Here is a 19,556-nt window from a genome sequence, read left to right on the forward strand (position 1 = left end):
CCCGAGCCCCGGCCGGGCCGGCCAGTACCGCCCCCGTCTGCTCAGGGAGAGCTTTGCTGCCTTCGCTGCGGGCCCGCTGGTCCCGAGCGCGGCGTGAGCGGCAGCGGTGGCCGTACTGCCGGCTCCCGACCGCTGCGCCGAGCCAGAAATGGCCCCGGTTGCACTTACTCTGTATAAATTACCCTAAATGTGCGCCAGAGATGAGCTTGAGATCCGTGGGGTTTAGAGTTTGGCCCAGGATACGCCAGTGAGAACCTGTAGTCGGATGAAGCATTTTCGTTCTCCTCCTGAACCTTCGTAACACGAACTCCAGCGTCCGCCATCTTCTGCAGCTTGCAGCACAGCAGCAGGAGTGTCGTCTTGGCAAAGCTGGAGTTTAATACCGACACATTTTGCCCGTGTCTTCTGTGAGCAGACGTCACAGGATTTTTTGCAACGAGCAGAGGATCGGTGGCTGGGTTGGTTGGGTCCAAATTTTCATAATTGCCACCAAGGGGGGAAAACCAGAAAAATGTACAGGGCAACAGCTTCTTGCTACCCTGGACTATGAAGAACACGGATAATTCCTCCATGATCGAGGCACAACTTTGCCCGTGGAATCCCTAAACTGTGCAAGTCTCTGGTTTACTAGACATGATAGTCCACTGTCAACAGCGTTGTTTAAGTAGAGAATGCTGCTGAATTACTGAATCAAACAGCAGAAATCAGCTCCTTGTTGATTGTTTTACTGGTTTTAGTGCTGTTGCCTATGCCAGAAGTTTGCATGCAGCAGCCCACAGCTGCTTGGGGCAAACTCTAGCAGCTGTGGAGCTTCGAAGCTTTTCTATGCCACATTATATACATGCATGTACAGACACATATAGGATACAAGTGTCTGACCCACATTCTGAGGCATGGAGCCAGCTCCATGAAATGGCCAAAGGTGCAGGACTTCCTTTAAGCCATGGGTGCCCATTTTAGAGCAAGCACACCATCTTCTGAATTCAGCTCCTTCGGGTTATTTCCAGATTGCCCAGAGTCATCAAAAAAAAGGTGCAGAAAACAGCACTGTGCACGCACAGGCACAGTCTGTATTGTGAGATGCTTTACATAGTGATTGTGGCATTGAACAGGTGAAGAAGGAGCCCTTGCTACCTCAAATCATTTAAGGATTTCCACTGCTACTTCTAATCTGGCCATAGATGAAAGTGATGCTGAAATCGTTCACGCATCCCAATGTAATTTTAGAACACACACATTTGCTTTTTGAAATGAGCAATGAGGAGGAGGAGTTGTTATGCTGGTCCATCAGTTAATTAAAAGCAGACAAAATGCAGAGCTAGCCAGCACTCCACATTAAGGACTCAATTTAAAGCCTGTCTGTTTGTATATATTCTATAGATATATCATTCCATCATTCATGTAGGATACTGACATCTACTGAAATATTCCCTCCCCTCCTTTCCAGAGAAGGAGGAAGGGAGAAGGAAGCTCTGCAATTTAAGAGAATTAGAAGAGACAGTTGAAGAGGGGAGGAGGACTGTCTGCTGTAGAACAGATTATCTGGCAGGACCAAGCACAACGATGGAGGAAATAATGTGAAGCTGTTGAGCAAAGGAGGAGGGCACATGGCCCTAAGGCTTGGTGTAGTGGAGAACGAGCACATTTCTGGGAAAACAGTCTCAGGAGAAAAAAAAAAAAAATGCACATGGAGAAGCCCAGATGTGGAATGGGAAAATACAGGCACTGAATAAAAGCTGTGATCACGCAAACAAAGAGAACAGGATGTCACAAATGTGCCCGCGCTCACTTCTCTCCCTATGATGCACAAGGAATGTCAATAGGTCAGTCTGTTTCCTTTGACAATCCCAGAGGACAAACATAATTTTGAAGTGTTTAGAGATCTTTGCAACTTTACATGCCTCATCTGAAAATCTGGGGTGCTAAGACGTGCTTGCAATAACAGGTTTTCATAGAATATAAATGAGGGCTAAACCACCATTGAGCTTTCGGTTTGTATTTATTCCACATTGTCAGGAGAGCAGAGGTTATGGGATGTAATGAAATGCTATCAAAGGGGATTGGGCTGGAGGTGCAGGAAAGAGATTTTAGGATATTAGTTTAAACAGGAATGGCTCCAATATAGTCAAGCTATGTCCCAGTTGTTAACTCATTCAGGGGTTTTGCACTGACTGAGCTAGAGACCAAAAGGCAGGTCTGCATTTAAGAAATAACACATCTCTGTTTTAAGAACAGATGTTGATTGGGATAGGGAATATTTGCTCTTCTGGACTATTCAGATAAACTTAGCCAGTTGACGCAATGCAAAGAATAGTCACACATCTCCTATTATGTCTAAGAAAAGGTGGAACTACGTCCCTTAAAACACATGGAAGGTTGAACCTCCCTGCCCTGCATTGTAATGGCCCTTTTTGTCCAGTGCCAAGAGAGGTTCCCAGGCTGCTTGGGAGAGCTGTCCCCCTACAAGCATCATCCCTCTAACTCTGCGTGTGGTAGGTACAAGCTCCTATAACAGAGTTTTAGCTTGGTGTGGGCCAGATTCACCTCCAGTATAACTCCAGTCTAATTAAGCCAAGAACTTATTCAGCCTGCTATCATTTTTTTCCATAACCATCTTTTCACAGAGGACATGCCTCTGCCAACTCTCAGGCTGTGATTAGGGAAGAGTCTGGATAGAAATGTTGACAATATGTTTGCAGAGTACTAAATACCATTGAATATGGTCTGTAAATATTTACACTTGGAGGAAGAGATTTGCTCTTTGCATAGTTTGCATGCTGGCATCTGCTAGGCTGAATAAATTACTAATAAGAATCACATTGTGAAAAAACAGTCCATGCTGATTCTTTGGAGCTATTTTATTAAAGACAATGGTGTGATAAGCAAATACATTCCTTAGGAATTACATTCTCTTCAAAATTTCAGTGCTGGAGTAGGCACTATTGCTCTGTGGAACTGAGGCAGCACACACTGCAGGAGTGCAGGTTTCCCTAGCGAGGAGCCCTAGGCTGAAATGCAGGACATTTTAGCTGGGGAAGGAGAGCCCTTCTCCAGCAGAACTAGTACCTGCAGCCAGCTCTACAATGGATTGCTTTGGCATGACAGTCTTGAAGGGATTTGGCCATGGTTCCTTTCTGGTCTTGCATCTTTCCCAGCCCAGAATTCAATCCCACCAAATCGTGAGTCTGACCAGCTCTTGTAATTTTGAGTCTTTTCTGAGCATTCTAGCTTCCTCAATCAAGATACTGCATGAGACTCTTGACTATCATTTTAAAATGGCTTTGCTGTATGTGAGGAAATGTCTGGAGATGTGAAACAAAAGTGCTCCAAAACATGGAAATGTAGATAAGCATATCTCAATTTCAGTGAGCTGAACTCCTCATGTTTGAGCACAAGGGTTCCCATCCACTGACAGCTGTCACTTAAAAGTCAAATTTCATAATTATAATTCCAAATGCTCTTTATAAACTTATTTTAAAGCCAAGATTCTCATGTAATATAATTGTAGCAGTGTGCACCAAATTAAAGAATTGGTCACAGGGAGAGACCATCAAAGTGACTGCATTTTGAATTATTATAAAGAATTAAATACATGCAAACAGCTAAAAAATATCTTCTCTGTGCATCTGCAGGACCCATCATGATGCTCCAGTTATGTTCAGACTCCTAGAACTGTCCCACTGGCATCATGTTACTGCAGCTTCATCATGAAAAATGGATATCATGCTCTGCCAGAAATCCTGCCTCTCTGAAGCCATGGGAATCTCTGAAGCACAAGTTAAAACATACATTAACTCCTCACAGCTAAGAAGCAGCATGAAAGACATTTCTAGCAGTACATTATCAGACATATATTGTACCTGACATCATGGCACAATGTGTTGCAACGTCCTGTACTTCACTATCTTTCTCGTTGCTGGCTAGCATTGCTTCCTGGTGCAGCTCCTTGCTAGGCTCATCATCCTTGATGGAGTGGAAGAGAAAGAACAGGCTGAGAGCAGAGGGAACCTGGGACTGAAGAGAGCCACAGACTGTGCAAGAAGTAGGGCAGAAAGGGAGTGCCAGCAAACTGTTAAAATTTCCTTTAGGCCATGGCACAAGGCAGAAAGCAGCTCTTGAGAAGTTTCTAACCACAGTCCCACCATGTTACCCAGCTACCACACTGCAACCTGGAAAATCTCTTAGCCGAGTACAAATGCATGGTTCATCCATGGCAGATGTTGTGCCATGTGAAGACTGGGTGGGAGTGCTGTCATAGCTCATCTCTGGGCTGCAGTTGGCAGCTACACTCCACTGATGTGGCCTGGTATACACTCCAGTAGGCAATGGTGCCATCATATACCCTAGGGATATATAATAAAACCAGAACTGGAGCTTACAATATAAATTTATTCCAATTCCCAAGGGCCCAAATTCACACTTCTTGGCTGTTCTAGCATTTGGATTTCTCATGACGCAGTGACTCCAACATCACCACAAAGGGGTAGCATATGGTTGTTTTCTACTTCGGGTTTGTAGTGTTCTTGCTGAACAGGCATGGAACATGTCTGACAGGTACTGTACAGCCACACACAAGAGCTGGTCCTCACTCCCAAAATGCCATCCTTAAGAAGAGCAGACAGGCTTTGTCCTCACTAATGTGGGTGGAAAAGGAGAAAGGGCAAGTTTCCAGTACATTAACTGATGAATTTTTCCTAAGGGAAAGTGAAACATGCTTTGACTGGTCAATACAACCTGCCTTGTCCACACAAAGATATTAAGTACGCTTCTCCTTCTGGCATAGGTGTGGCCATACAGGGAAGTAGAAGGGTTGGGAGAGAGACAGATCAGAAGTGCCATGCCAGGGATATAGCTAAATTTGCGTGAGAGCTACTGTTGACCTGGTTTCTGCTGTGTTTAGCTCATCCATGAGGATATCTGACTTACACCAGAATGCTTTCCACTGGCTGCTTCCCTTTTTGAAGGACAGCCCAATCTGATGCAAAGGATGCATTTAGGAACAAGAGACAATCCCTCCAGAAAGTAAAGCTGGAAAAGCAACATAAGCAAAAATCCAAACAGTGAAAAAAGTGGGTTGCAGAGTGGCGTGGCAGAGAACAGGGAACCGCCATTCAGAAAAGAAAAAAAAGTAGTGAGAGTAGTCGCCCAATCCCATCTTTCCCTAGAGCTATGCCAGGAGGATTTTCAACTTGAGGGATTAAGTGCTTAAAAAAAAATAACCTGGAACTTGAGCCTGTATCCTTTATGCTGAAAGCAGGGTTTGTCCTCCTTGAAGAGACCAGCCACAATAAGGAATCATGCAACTTTCCCAATCAAATAAGCGGCAGACTTTGCACCACACCTGATTTTGAGTGCAACATATTCAAGTCAAATACAGGGCATCCTGCTTCAATCCTCCTCCCTCCCTCCCTCCTCACAGCACAAACCAGGACCTTGATCCTATGCCAAGAACACCTGAAGATTACGTGCAGCTGAAGCTGGAGCTGACTGAATGCTCTGTGAATGTTGCTGTTGATTTTTTGCTTTTTCTAGCTTGTGTGTGTGCAAGTAATAGATTTGCTAATGAATTTTGCATTGTTTCCTCTCTACTCGCTGCCTTAACAGTAGCATCCATTGAACCATCAGCCTTCTTGCCTTAGACGGGCACAGAAGGAAGAAGCTATAGCTATTTGCATGACTCAAAGAAACAAAGATCATTACAGCAATGCCTGGCAGTGTTGCTGTCAGCCTCATGTCTGGTGGCATTTCTGCAAGATATCATTCTGCCCACCACCTTTCCACTCCAGGGTTTATAGCTTTGATATTAAAATGCGAGGTGAACAGAAACCTAAACAAATGAACTCAGCATGGAGTACATGTGGTTTGGTTTGTTGTGCTTCAAAATAAAGCTAGTTATTAAAAAAAAAAAAAAAAAGCCTTTTGACTGGATTCAGACAAGCTCTGAGGCATCCCTTCATAGAAAGAGGCACTGTATTATTAACAAGCCATCACAGTCTGTACTTGTAGATTTTTTTGAAAAAAGAAAAATGAACCCAAACAAATCACACAGCAGTCTAAACAGTGGAAGCACTGATGGAAGAACAGGGTAGCTGCTCTAATGACACAGCACACCCACGAACACTTACATCTTTTTGAACAGGGGTCCATGCAGTGTCTGCATAAGCTGGAGGACAGCAATGCATCATGCCAGTCTCCTCCTGAGTTCAGGTACAGCCAGGGCAAGACAGGGCAGTTAACCAGTAACATACTTTCTGGTGCTTAGTTTCCTAAATAACAATCTGTTTAACATTAACTGAGCTGATTATGGATTTTTCCCCTTCCATGTGGGAGGCATATCCCAGCAAAGGGATTCAGAAATTTCCCTGGGTCTGGCAGGGGAAAGGGCAGCAGGAGGCAGCAGTTATGGCGGGGGACACTCTGGGTGCCATATGACAGTTTCCTCTCCAGCCTGCCCAGGACACTGTGGGTTTCCCAGCCTCCAACCAGGAAACCCCAGGACTACCAAAAGCCTCAAAGAAGGATTGGGGTGGTGGAAGAAGATTGCCTGAACACCAGTGGGGGGGTTGGACTGGCTGGAAAGCAAGCTAGACAAGGAGGTACATGCACAAGTCCAGGGGTGCCTTAGGGACTGGCTCCCCTTTCCAGAGCCTGCAAGGAAGCAGAGAAGGGTTAAAGTTTCTTCTCCCCGCTGTTTTTTCTGCTTGATTAACCTATTGCTATCCTGTTAGCCAAAATGAATGTCTTTGATATAAGCCCACCCTCATGCCACTTTGGCAACAGAGCTGAAGTCACTCTGTAAAGCCCCAAGACCAGCACTCAGCTGGATCCCTTAAGGCTTTCTTTGACCTTCTCTTCTGGACTTGACCCCATCCTAGAAGCAATCAACCATGTTCCATTCATGCACGTGCCACCCTGCACTCCACAAGCCATGCTCAGCAGCTGGCTAAGGAGTGTTCACGCCAGCATCTGCTGGCGGGGAATGTACCCCACTACCGGGCAGTAAAGCTGCAGCACTCCGTGTGCTCCAGGCTGCTCCCAAACACATGCACACACACATGCACACACACAGAGGCAGGAAGGTGTGCGCTGGATGCAGGTAGAAATGAGGAGCACGGGGGGGTGGAGAGGGACTCCGCACCACAACCACCTCCTCCCGCTGCACCAGCTCTCCTGCACATCTCGGCAAAGCAGCTGCTAATAAACACGAGGCGGTCCGAGGGGACAGCATAATGTGGGAGCATGCTGGCAGGGGAGAATTGCTCATTGCCCCACAGACTTGCACATTTCTGAGACAAGCTGGGATGTTTTGTAAGTGTCCCACCCCCACTCTGCAACACAGTTACAAAGCAATCTGAGTTTCATACTGCAGCCTGGGCTGTTTGCGAGGTTCCTCAGCCTCCTGGTGTCATGGCAAATGGATCTTCTTTGATATCTATACCCCACAAAGACCTCTTCACGCAAACAGTGCAGAACAGACCATCACCAGCTGCTGGTTGTATCTGTTACCTTTCCTTTGGGCCTGGTACGTCCTTCTGCCCCTTTGCTCCATGGTGATGCCTTCAGAACTAGCAAAGTGCTTTTCAATGGACTTCAAAGTGCTCTTCAAAGTACTTGATCTTACAGCTGCACTACAATCTCTGGTCATAGTAGTGTCTATTCTGCCTCTTTCAGAGTGGCAGAAGGTGTGCACTGCCTCTATCCTTACAGCTAGGTCATTTAACTCTGAAACCTAATGATAATGACTTTAAAATGTCAGTTGTTTAGACGTGGCACCCAGCTGCTCAAACCTGGAAAGACACTACTCTTCTCTTACCCTGTAACCACACACCTAGATAGTGGTAGGAAAAATAGAAGTGTCTCTAAAACACATACACACAAAAATACATCCATGTCCCTAAATCATCAGTGGACATATATTTGCTTTCTTTGGCTTCACATGCTTTATTTTCATTAAGATGAGAGACTGAATATGAATGCAGAAGAACTGCCTAACAAAACAGCAAACTGCAAGTATGCAAATATCCATATTAATGGGGCAAAATATCTGTTGCCCTTTATATGTAGCGTAAGTATTGCTTTCTGAATGGTACTAAAATGTATGTTCTTATACTGGAAAACACTCCTACATACACATTCACTGTACCAAAGATCACCATCTGCCAGCGTCCATGCTCAGGATTTTCAGAGGATCACCTTCAAAACAGAAAACAACCGCTTGGCAAACATTGACTCATGCTGACCCTTGGAGCTCTGCTTGTCCACAGGGCAAATAATAGCCTCTAGCTTGTGTATATGCAGAAACCAGGTTATCAGAGGTCTCTCCCTGGTCATCTTTTTTTCATGTGGCCCTCCTGCCTCTGAGGTCTTTCTGTTTATAGCCAAGTTTAAAGTACACGTGCAATGGCTGGTGTTGTTGGCTCCTTGGATGGGCAGACCATACTGGGAGGGGAGGCGTGTTGTGGTAATGTAGATCAGTGGTCTCCAAACTTTTTTGATTGCATACCCCTATCAGTAAGAAAATTTTGAGCACACATCCCCAATAGATGTATATTTATTTATACATTATATACATGTAGTACTGAAGTTATAGTATTTTCTTCCTGCACCTCAATGGATCATCTTGCACACCCCATGGGGTGCATGCACTCTACTTTGGAGACCACTGATCTAGCCGACAGCTAGAGGAAGAGGAGGCACTAAGCCTATATCCATTATGAGACAGAAGGGAAGCCACACAAAATGCCTGTTGCTCCAGGAGTCACCAGAACCAGTCCTCCTACCCAGCTTTTCTTCTGCCTCATCACAGCACTGCCAGGATAGATACAAACTTCAGAGAAAAACAGCATTTATTGCTTTATTGAACTGTCTCTAGGATTGCTGCTGATTTTGCCTTCTTGCATGGCTCTTCATCATTAATCAAGGTCACCCTCATCAGAGAAGCCAAGGAGCCTTTAGAAGGAGGAATTCCAGAAGAGGAACCTTTGCAAATTAACTCAGATGCTTTGGGCCTGACTTATCTGCAGCATTGTCAACTCTGGCTATTTTGCAGTAATGCAACGGGGCTGTGGGTTTCCAGCTTCTTAACAGTGATTTAGATACCTGAGCTTTCACCCGGTAGCAATAATACAGATTTATAATCCTTAGGATTAGAGAAAAAAGTCTAAGAACAAGTGCACCCTGTAGCCTACAGTAACCAGCAGAGAGCTATGTTTTTAGGGGGAAAACCCCCCCCCCTTAATATTTCAGGATACTTACCATTGAACTAACACTTGTGATGCTTATGATCACTCTTTCCAGCCTCCAGCTTCACTCTCCTTTGAGGCATCCAAAGTTTAAAGTCACTTCTTGAATCTTGATACAGACTCCCACTGAGCTAGTAAAACTCCTCCTTCCAACCTAGTTGTCCCACCACCACTGCCTAAGGGCACCAGTCCTTCTTCACCATTGAGAGACAGCTGAGCTGAGCCTTTTATTGCTCTCTCTGCATCCAACAACTTTCATAGGTCAAGCAGAGCAGCGTGAATTGATCTGTAATTAACTCCCTCTTGGTCATCCAAGACCTATATCAGAAAAAATTGGTAGCCACCCCACTCCTTGGAAATTCCTGGGCTCACAGTGTCATCGCAGGCTAAAAGCCTCAAATCCAACAGTGATATACAAATTTTGTTGTACTCTCAGAAAGAATTACTCTGTCCTTGCGGCTCGTGTCGTCATGCCTCTGATGGTCCTTGGGACTGCTTCAGCCTGTGGGTGCCCCTGGTGTCTAGGTTGTGTGGCCTCAGTTTGCTGACGGGAGCTAAACCTTTGCTGGAAGCTTGCAGTGAAGTGACCATTTTAGGACAGGAAGCTAGGTCACCTGAGAGGACAGCCCTACCTCCTCCCCACGGGTTTTGTTTCTGATCCTACGGAAGTCAATACGTATTTCATCAAAACCTGGTACTTCTTTTTGCAGCTGTTTCTTCCTGACTCTAGCAATCTTCATGTATGGCCATGCATTTCAGATGCATAATGTGGCATGTCTGTATGCCCTAGAGGTTGCTGGTTCCTACAATGCCAATCCATGCGGGGTTATTCAAGTGTAAGAGAGTCCAAGATTTGACCCCAAGCCTACAAACATTTCTGTTTCCAAGTGAACTCTTCTGATTTGGGGGTGACAGATGGTCTGCCCCCATGCTCTGACTCCCCAGACATCTAAGGAAACATTAGCAGGTAGATGAGGTTCAGAATTTACCCTTGTGAACCAGCTGAGTCAGCATCAATGCAATAAAACCACATTCCAGCTCAGCTAGCAAGGTCTCTCCCTCCGGGCTGGTCTGCAGTGGCTGCCGAAAGGAAACAGAAGGGCTTGAATGAATCCAACAACACTGTCAAACTTCAGAGCAAGGGCATAGGCAGATCAGTGGGCATCCTGACTTCACCCTTTGCCAGCCAACCTCTTCCCTCTTTTCTATTCACTTTAGCATCAGCTGGCAGAAAAATTGCACAGACTATACAAGGTCAGAGACTCCTGTATTTCCCATGATCTCAAGCCTGCAGAGTTTTCTCAGGCTTCATCATTTGCTGCTGGAACCATTGCCCTTAGTACCATGTTACAGATAATGACACTCTCACTTAAGCTGGAAGTTTTCATTAATGGCAATAGCCACAATAATCATAGAATCATAGAATGGTTTGGGTTGGAAGGGACCTTAAAGATCATCTCATTCCAACCCCCCTGCCATGGGCAGGGACACCTTCCACAAAACCAGGTTGCTCAAAGCCCCATCCAACCTGGCCTTGAACACTGCCAGGGATGGGGCATCCACAGCCTCTCTGGGCAACCTGTTCCAGTGCCTCACCATCCTCACAGTAAAAAATTTATTCCTAATATCTAATCTAAATCTACCGTCTTTCAGTTTAAAGCCATTACCCCCTATCCTGTCACTACATGTCCTTATAAAAAGTCCTTCTCTGGCTTTCCTGTAGGCCCCTTTAGGTACTGGAAGGCTGCTGTAAAGTCTCCCTGGAGCCTTCTCTTCTCCGGGCTGAACGACCCCAACTTTCTCAGCCTGTCTTCACAGGAGAGGTGCTCCAGCCCTCTGATCATCTTCGTGGCCCTCCTCTGGACCTGCTGCAGCAGATCCATGTCTTTCTTCTGTTGGGGGCCCCAGAGCTGAATGTAGTTCTGCAGGTGGGGTCTCACAAGAGCAGAGTAGAGGGGCAGAATCACCTCCCTCGACCTGCTGGCTGCGCTGCCTTTAATGTAGCCAGAATGCGATTGGCTGTCGGTGCACGTTGCTGGTACATACTCAGTTTTTCACCCACTAATACCCCCAAGTCCTTCTCTGCAGGGCTTCTTTATGGGTTTTACTGGACAGAAATACCCTCTGTCTCTCCCCCACCCCAGGAAAGCAAATCTTGGTGCATCTGCCTGGAAAGCTCTTCCCGCACAGCAGACAACTTTCTGGACAGCTGGGGTTGGAGCATTAGCTGCTGGGGTTATGAAGGACAACTGACTGCTGGATATTTCTACCTAAACAGAGAAGCACCTTAGGGGAGAATCATATGCAGAGTAAGATGCAGGTTTTTTTCACTGCAGATGGTTCTGTATTCACACATGAGATCTAGGTGGAAAGTTAGCTCCCTGCACCCTGCAAAACAACCTGGACCTCCAAACCTGCATCGTACTCTTACAACTACTACAGGCAATGACAAAACGTCTTCTCTCCCCTTTAAATGCAATTGCTTGCTGGGAAATAATAAATAAACCCTTAGCTGCTGTTTATATAGATTAAAAATTATTACCTAGCAAATTGACTTCTTAAACTTGAGTTTGCAGGCCAGGTGTGCATCTGTGTCAGACTGAGACTGATTCATTGCTGCAGGACCCCACTGGTGGAACTGCAAGCCATGTAGCTGAATGAATCAGACCTCTCCCACTGCACACCAGTGTGGGTCTGTACAGGTCAACGTACCAGGCAGCTGCAAATAAAGCCTAGGGTGTGCTGCAGATAGAAAGGGTCCAGCTGCCAGCATTAGGAGTACTGGTGCAGGATAGGTGAGCTCAGGGTCCGCTTAGAGCTCAGCCAAACTAGGAACAGGGAAATCTCTGCCAGCAGTGCATGATGGAGGAAATAAATGACTCTGCAAGATTTTAGGGACTGTTAGATGGAAATAAGAGGCAGAAGGGGGGAAGTGCCAAGCTTTACGTAAGAGTGGTGGCTTGCAAACTGCTGTGGGAGAAGAGGTCTCCAGGAGGATGCACCAAGTTTTGCTTTCCTGGGGTGGGGGAGAGACAGAGGGTATTTCTGTCCAGCAAAACCCTGTAAAGGCAGTGAGGACTTGGCTGCAAACCGAAAAGGAAGGATAAGGCAGGAGAGGACGCCACTGGTTTACTGGCATCTCCCACCTCATCTGGCGGGCTTTGCTGATCCCTGCTGACATAGGTCCCATCCAAAGATGATTGAACTGTTCCCACCAAGTGCGGTGGACTCGGGATAAAGTGGACAGCAGAGAGATCTGAGCGAGACATGCTGAAACTTCACTTCAAGGAGGGGCAGGCAACATGCTCTGTGGGGTGTTACGCCAAAGATGCATTTCTCCTGATGCACACCCAAAAACCAGACTGGCTTCATCCCAGAGCTATCACATAAAACATGCTGATGGCCTGTGCAGCATGGAGCAGCTGTAGCTCTGGGAGCGTCCTGGTGTGTTGGGTCACTACCTGCTCCCTGCTGGGTCCCGTGCTGTGGGGCAATACATCCCTTCTGCATCCCTCTCCGCCTTGCTCCTGCCACTGACAGTAGAGGAATTTCTGCAGGAAGCAAACCACAGCCTGGGTGTGAAGGGAGCAAGGGGGCAGGATGGTGGGCAGACACATACAGGCTGCAAGTCCCTTTGTGCTGCCACTTCCCACTTGTGTTGTGACAGCTCGGCTCAAAGCTCCTTCAGGCTGATGCAGCTCCCCAGCATTACAGGCAGGGAAGGAGGAGGGCATGCTGCTGAGGTGCCTGCAGTGCTTCCTCTCCTGGCCCACAGGGACCCTCAGGGACGTAGCCGTGCCCAGCAGAGCAGCCCTCATTCAGTGCGTGGGAGGAGCAGTGGAGGCTGCCACTGGGCAGGGGGAGAAGCACAGAGGGGTGGAAAGCCCTCATTTGTAAATATGATGTACAACTGCTTTTCCATACTTGGGGTACACTGAAGAGCTCGCTGGCCTCACAACACACTGGCTCTGCTCACGTGCTGGTGAACAGAAGCAAACAGGAGTATTTAGAAGCAAGAACTAGAGTGATCTGGAAGGGGAGGGCACTGCAAGTGATCCGTAAGTCTCCTTGCAAAGCATCACAGATCATTTCTGAGAGCCTGCATTCGCAGTCTTGCAAATGCACAGCTGGAGGGTGGCCCTGCAAGGGGCGGGGGTGTGGGGGAGGAAGGGATGGTGTCCGGCGGGGAGCTATGTCTACCAGCTGAGGCTGAGGATGGCACAAAGCCCAGCAGACAGCCAAGCCAGAGGAGTAAAATAGTAAAAGGTCTGCAATGGCACAAGAGCAAATTCTCCTGAGTCCCCAGGGATTTTGCTGCTCCACGAAGCAAGGCAGAGGGCCTGGCAGACGCCTTGGGATCACACAGAGCTCTGGGGAGGACTAAAGGTTCCAGCTACTGGAGGGGGCTTTAGGGGGAGACAACAGAGGGGCTTTCTTCTAAGAAACCATGGCCCCACCTGCCCACTTCTCCTCACCCTCCACAGGCCGCTGGTGGTCCTCACCATCTGCAGGGCACTTTGGCTTGCACTCCATACCAGCCTGACCCTCTAGGAACAATGATGTTGCTGCCTCTGAGAGCAGAAGATGACTCCAGGTCATCAATCCAGAGAAAAAAACAGTACAACTACAACATGGCTGTTTCAGAAAGGATACCCAGCCCTGGCATTACTTCTGCTCAGCAGGAAATGCACCAGCATCTCCCAGCTTCTCTCTGCTGTCTCTCCTTGATACTTGCAGGTGCTGCATCTTTTTGATGCTGTATTATTTTCCTTGCTGCTTGGTATCTTCACCTCTTTTCCTCCTACCAGCCATTCTTCCAAGAGTGAGGGCATCCAAGCAGTGCCTGGGTGTATCCCAGCCTACACATGCTCTGCCAGATCACCGGCACAACAGTGGGGTAGGAGATCTAGCCGCACAGGGGTTAAGCCATTCTGCTCTGGCTGTCCAGGTCTCTCCATTCCCATCTCCTCCCGTGAAATAATCAGCAGTTTTTAGCCTTGCAGGCATGCAGAGGGTCCAGCTGCTCTTGTGCAGGCAGTAGTATCCTCTAAGCTGCTGGGGACTAGCTGTCTGAAAGAATCATTTCCAGGGATACATTCAGAGTTGAAGGGTAAAACTGAAAGAAAAAAACAAGCGGAGAGATGCAGCTTATTCCAGCAACATTTAACACAGAGGCCGAGGCCAAAGCCTCAGTGTTTGTATCTCCCAGTATTTTAGGGAAAGGAGGGATTGTTTCCCAGAGGCCCTGACTTAAAAAAACCCCCACAAACTTATACTTGTGAAGGATGGAAGAGCACAGTTGAATGTCACTCCCTGTCTCAAACTGAATTTCCACAGGCTGACTCAGGAAATTGGTGACAGGTAAGAACATGGACAGAAAAAGTGCATTTTTCGGCATCAGGTCACAGCAAGCAGTGAGGTGCAAGGGGATTTGATCTGCCTAGCTGGCCTGGCAACCAGCCAACCTGGGATAAGGCAAGAGAGGCCATTGTTTCACAGCACTGGGAGCTTCTTTTGTCTGGAAGATTCTAGCAGCTGCGAGACTGGAGAGGAGCATCTGCCTAGGTACCGCCACCTCTTTCCCTCTGTGCTATCAAGTTACCAAAATCAGCTCGTTCAAAGGAAGAGAACTCAATCTAGCCACTATTGTAAGAGACAACAAAAAAATGCTTTTACAAATATGTTAACAATAAAAAGAAAGCCAAGGAGAATATCTATCCTTTAATGGATACAGAAGGGAACATTGCCACCAGAGACAAGGAAAAGGCTGAGGTACTTAATGCCTTATTTGCCTCAGTCTTTAACAGGGAGACTAGTTATCCTCAGGGTACTCTGCCCCCTGAGCTGGAAGGCAAGTCCGAAGAGCAGAATATACCCCCTTAATCCAGGAGGAAACAGTTAGTGACCTACTATGCTGTCTGGACACTCACAAACCTATGGGACCAGATAGGATCCATCCAAGTGTACTGAGGGAACTGGCAGAGGTGCTTGCCAAGCCCCTTTCCATCATTTATCAGCAATCCTGGTGAATGGGGGGAGGTCCTAGATGACTGGAGGCTTGCCAGTGTGATGCCCATTTACAAGAAGGGTTGGAGGGAGGATCCTGGGAACTACAGGCCTGTAAGCCTGACCTCAGTACCAGGAAAGATTATGGAACGGTTCGTCTTGAGTGCGCTCACATGGCATGTGCAGGACAAACAGGGGATCAGGCCCAGCCAGCATGGGTTCATGAAAGGCAGGACCTGCTTGACCAACCCGCCTAGTGGATGAGGGAAAGGCTGTGGATGTTGTTTACCTGGACTTTAGTAAAGCTTTTGACACTGTCTCTCATGGCATACTCCTTGACAAGCTGGCAGCTCATGGCTTAGACAAGTGCACTCTTCACTGGGTAAAAAACTGGCTGGACAGACGAGCCCAGAGGGTGGTGGTGAGTGGAGTTAAATCCAGTTGGCGGTGGGTCACAAGTGGTGTTCCCCAGGGCTCAGTACTGGGGCGAGTTCTCTTTAATATCTTTATCAGTGATCTGGATGAGGGGATCGAGTGCACCCTCAGTAAGTTTGCAGATGACACCAAGTTGGGAGGGAGGCTTGATCTGGTGGAGGGTAGGAAGGCTTTACAGAGGGACGGCTTCAGGGAAGACAAATCCGCCAGGACACAGAAGCCCTACTTGGCTCAGGTAGTGCCTAAGCCCTACATTGGTGGAGGCTGTGAAAAACCCCCAGAAGTTTGACTCTGGGCTTGCTCTGTTCTTAGGCTCTACTTCAGGTGTCTGTGATTGCCCACTGCCACAGGAGAGGAAGCAAGGTGACTTGGAGGCTCTCACTGTGCCCAAGAGTCATTCACAACTTAACAACTGCTTATATGCAGCTCTGTGTCAGGGCCCTGAGGACATCCATAGGCAACACAATCAGCCTCACCTGGGAACCCCACCACAACCTCTGTCCATGGGCCCAGGAGCCATGTTTAAGTTCATCCCTGCCTCTTCAGTCCTGGCCTGAGATATGTTGTAGGCATACCTGCTACCACACCACTTCCTGGGGTGTTTGGATTTCCTGGCTTGATCTCAGACCTGACTTGCATCCTTACTTCTACTTGACCGTCACAAGAGCATTGATGGGACCCGTTGCCGTTACCATCCCTGCACCCCATCCCCAGCTCAGGTGTGGTGGGACTGTGCACCGTCAGTGAGGATGCTACTGACCTGTGTACTCTTGGGACTTAAAACCGGCTGGAATGGGGGTATTACAAGCTGGGACCAGAGGACTTGTTTCTGTGTCCTTTCCTAGCTTGGCTGGAGGAGGGTGCTGCTGGATTGCAGCAAGGCTATGTTACTGGAGTGGACAGAAGGCTGTAAAGCAACCAGCAAGTGTCAGACTCGCACCATAAAGCACAGGACACAAGAGCAAAGCCAGGGTGGTTTATGAGGGCACCAGGCCTCTAAGGAGGAGGAGAGCCCCAAAGCTGAAACTACAGCAAGATTTGGTCCATCAGTCAGAAACAAGATACTCTGTAGGAGAAAGACTGGGCACCAGGGGCCCATGGTAGTTCTGTATTGGTTAGGGACACTTCACAAAAGCTCGATTGCTCTAGTTAGCTCATTCAGCCAAGCAGGAGGATGAAACTGCATTTCTCCTATAGGGATAGTGTTTACCAGAAGCAGCAAACTGCTTTTTGTTTTGAGTTCAAGTATCAGCTGCATCCACAGATGCTGTTTTATCATCAGAAGGTCCCTGCATGTTTTAGACTGGTCTCAGAGCCTCTGATCTTGCCAGAGGTATGTGCTGCACACAAGTGGGATGCTGGAACTGCACAGCTTGGGGGTGTTTCAGCTGACTCCTTTAGCTTCACCAGGACCTGGCTGAGACTGGCAGCCTCAGACCTCTCTCAATTTCTAGCTCCACAACAACTCTATGGTTTAACCCTCTCCTCCAAGGAGACTCCCAAGGAGGGAGGCCAGCTTGGTGATGGCTTCAGGCTCTTCCTTACCTACCTGTCCACTTTGCTGCATTCATTTCTCTCCTCGCTGCATTATTTCAGTTACAAGTAATTTATGTTTTTGATGAGCAACTGATAAGCCACTGCGACTCTTCTCCATACTGTACTGGGGCCTCTGCTCATGCTTTCCCAGTGCTTTTGGGGGGGGGGGGGGGGGGGGGGGGGTAGTGATCAGCTGCATGGACATCCTCGCCCTCAGGTGAAACACTCTGCTTTGTTTTTATGCTGCACCAGCACTGATTGCTGTTGTGTAATGCAGACCTGGAGCTTGCCTTTTCTGCCTGAGCTACACAAAGTGCTAGGTTCACTGAGTGGCTCAGATCAACTTCTCAGGAATGAAGCCTCTCCCCTCTTGCTGTCTCCTATTGCTTGCAGATACCCAGGGAACCAGTGGTGGAATTTCCTCCAGGTCTGTTCTACTTCCTCTAGGGAGTTTCAGACTTGCTGTAGTTTTTTGTCATTTCTCTGCTAGGGTTTCTCCTCAGTTTTCTTTTATTCCCTCTATGGACTACAGGAACATACCAGTGTTTCACTACTCTGCAAGAACTCCCACTTTCCCATGTCCCATTTTCCTGGGTAGCAAAAAAAGCCACTCCATGCCCAGGTGTACAGCCCCTCATGCAGCACAGAGGTCTCCCCATTCCTTGGCCATGCTTTCTCCCTGTCTGACAGCAGACCTGCTCGCTTTCCCAGCAGGGTAAAGCTTCCTTTCAGCTCACCAGGTCATGCAATCTCTGTGAAACAGGCCAGGCTGAGTGGGAACCACCAAGCTGTAGGCAGTGCTGGATACTGAAAAGAGGGGAGAAATTTGTCTGCCTCTTTTTAAATTGGTAGAACTAGGCTGTCCCAATTTGGCAGATTTCTGCTACCCCCTCCTGTCACCTTTCCAGTATAAAAAGCTTAAAAACATTCTTATTCTGGTCTGAGAGGAAAGTCCATAGCCTTGATCCTCCTCACATGCTGTGCCCCAATTACCTGCACTTATGGTGAAGTGAATGCTGCAGAGGGAGACTGTGCACCCACTTGTCCATCCCTGGTACACCCTGCACCAGGGTGTGCCACCAGTGGAGGTGGAGGTCTTCTGCTGCTTGTTTGACATCTCAGCTGAAGAGTTTTGGAAATCTGAACATTTTACCCTCCTAAACACAGTCAGGAGTACTTGGAAAAGCCAAGGCCTTTCCACCTGAACATCATCAGAAGGCACCACAAGCTGAGCATGGGGTACGCATGGTAGTCTTGGATACAACAGAGCAGAAAGAGCTCTGCAGACTGAGGGGCATGGATTGACACAGAGTGGGCAAGTGTTTTTCAGGGAGGAGCAAGCTGCTTCAGATGGAAGCAAAGGCTTCACGTAGCGGTATGTTCCCTGGGCCAGGAAGAGAACACTGGTTCTTGCCCCCATGGGGAACCCCAGTGCTTTCTGACCTTGCAATGCATGCTGCTGCTTACATGGGAAGGAGACCAAGTCTGCAGCTGCAGGACTTTGTGTGGCACAAAGCTTAAAGCACCACTTCACAAGGTCTAAATGGAAAGGGATGGAGAATTAGACCCATATTCTTTGCCACATACTGATCGATCCTCAGCAGCAAGCAGCCACACACCGAGACTGCGGCAATGTAATTGAGCTGAAGTGCACAGGAGGCTTTGCCTAATACTCCGAGTACTCTGCTACACCGCTTACCTTGGGGAAAAATGTTTAAGAGATAAGGGCTAGCCACACTTAATTCTTTCCACATAAGCAGTGATTACTTGCTAGCATAGAAAAGGGATGGGTATAGAACTGCGTATGGGTATGGCCTAGGAAAAAGTAATTAGGACTCTTTAGATTTCCTTTCTGCTTTTTATATTGACAGGTTGACAGAAGGAGACCAACAGACATGATTGGTAGCATTCTGCATAAGCCTGGAGTTAGCCCTGTAACAAGTCAGGATCGATGCTGCACCATTTGCACTGCAGCAAACAGATGCTTTTCCCTGTGGTTCCCTCCCAGGCTCCAGATCTGCCTCAGCTTGTCTGCTGCTTTAAATTAAAAACAGAATAATAATATGCAAAAAGAGATGCCACTACACAATATTTTCTAGCAGTTAACGCAGCAAACAGAAGCACAATACGAGGTCAGGGAAAGGAATCTCTTGGCAAAGCATTGCATGGGCAGGAAACCTCAGGTCATCAGAGGTGAATTTGCCTGTGCTCTCACTGAAAATGATTCCCCGTTTGTAATCTCTGTGAGGTTTGAACTTTAGTTCCTGATCAGAGACTAAGGAGGATGGGATAGGTGGGGGAAACTCCTTTAGCAAGAGGAGAAAACAGTTTCCCTGC

This window comes from Accipiter gentilis, chromosome 17 (assembly GCF_929443795.1).
Source record: "Accipiter gentilis chromosome 17, bAccGen1.1, whole genome shotgun sequence".
Taxonomy (NCBI): domain Eukaryota; kingdom Metazoa; phylum Chordata; class Aves; order Accipitriformes; family Accipitridae; genus Astur; species Astur gentilis.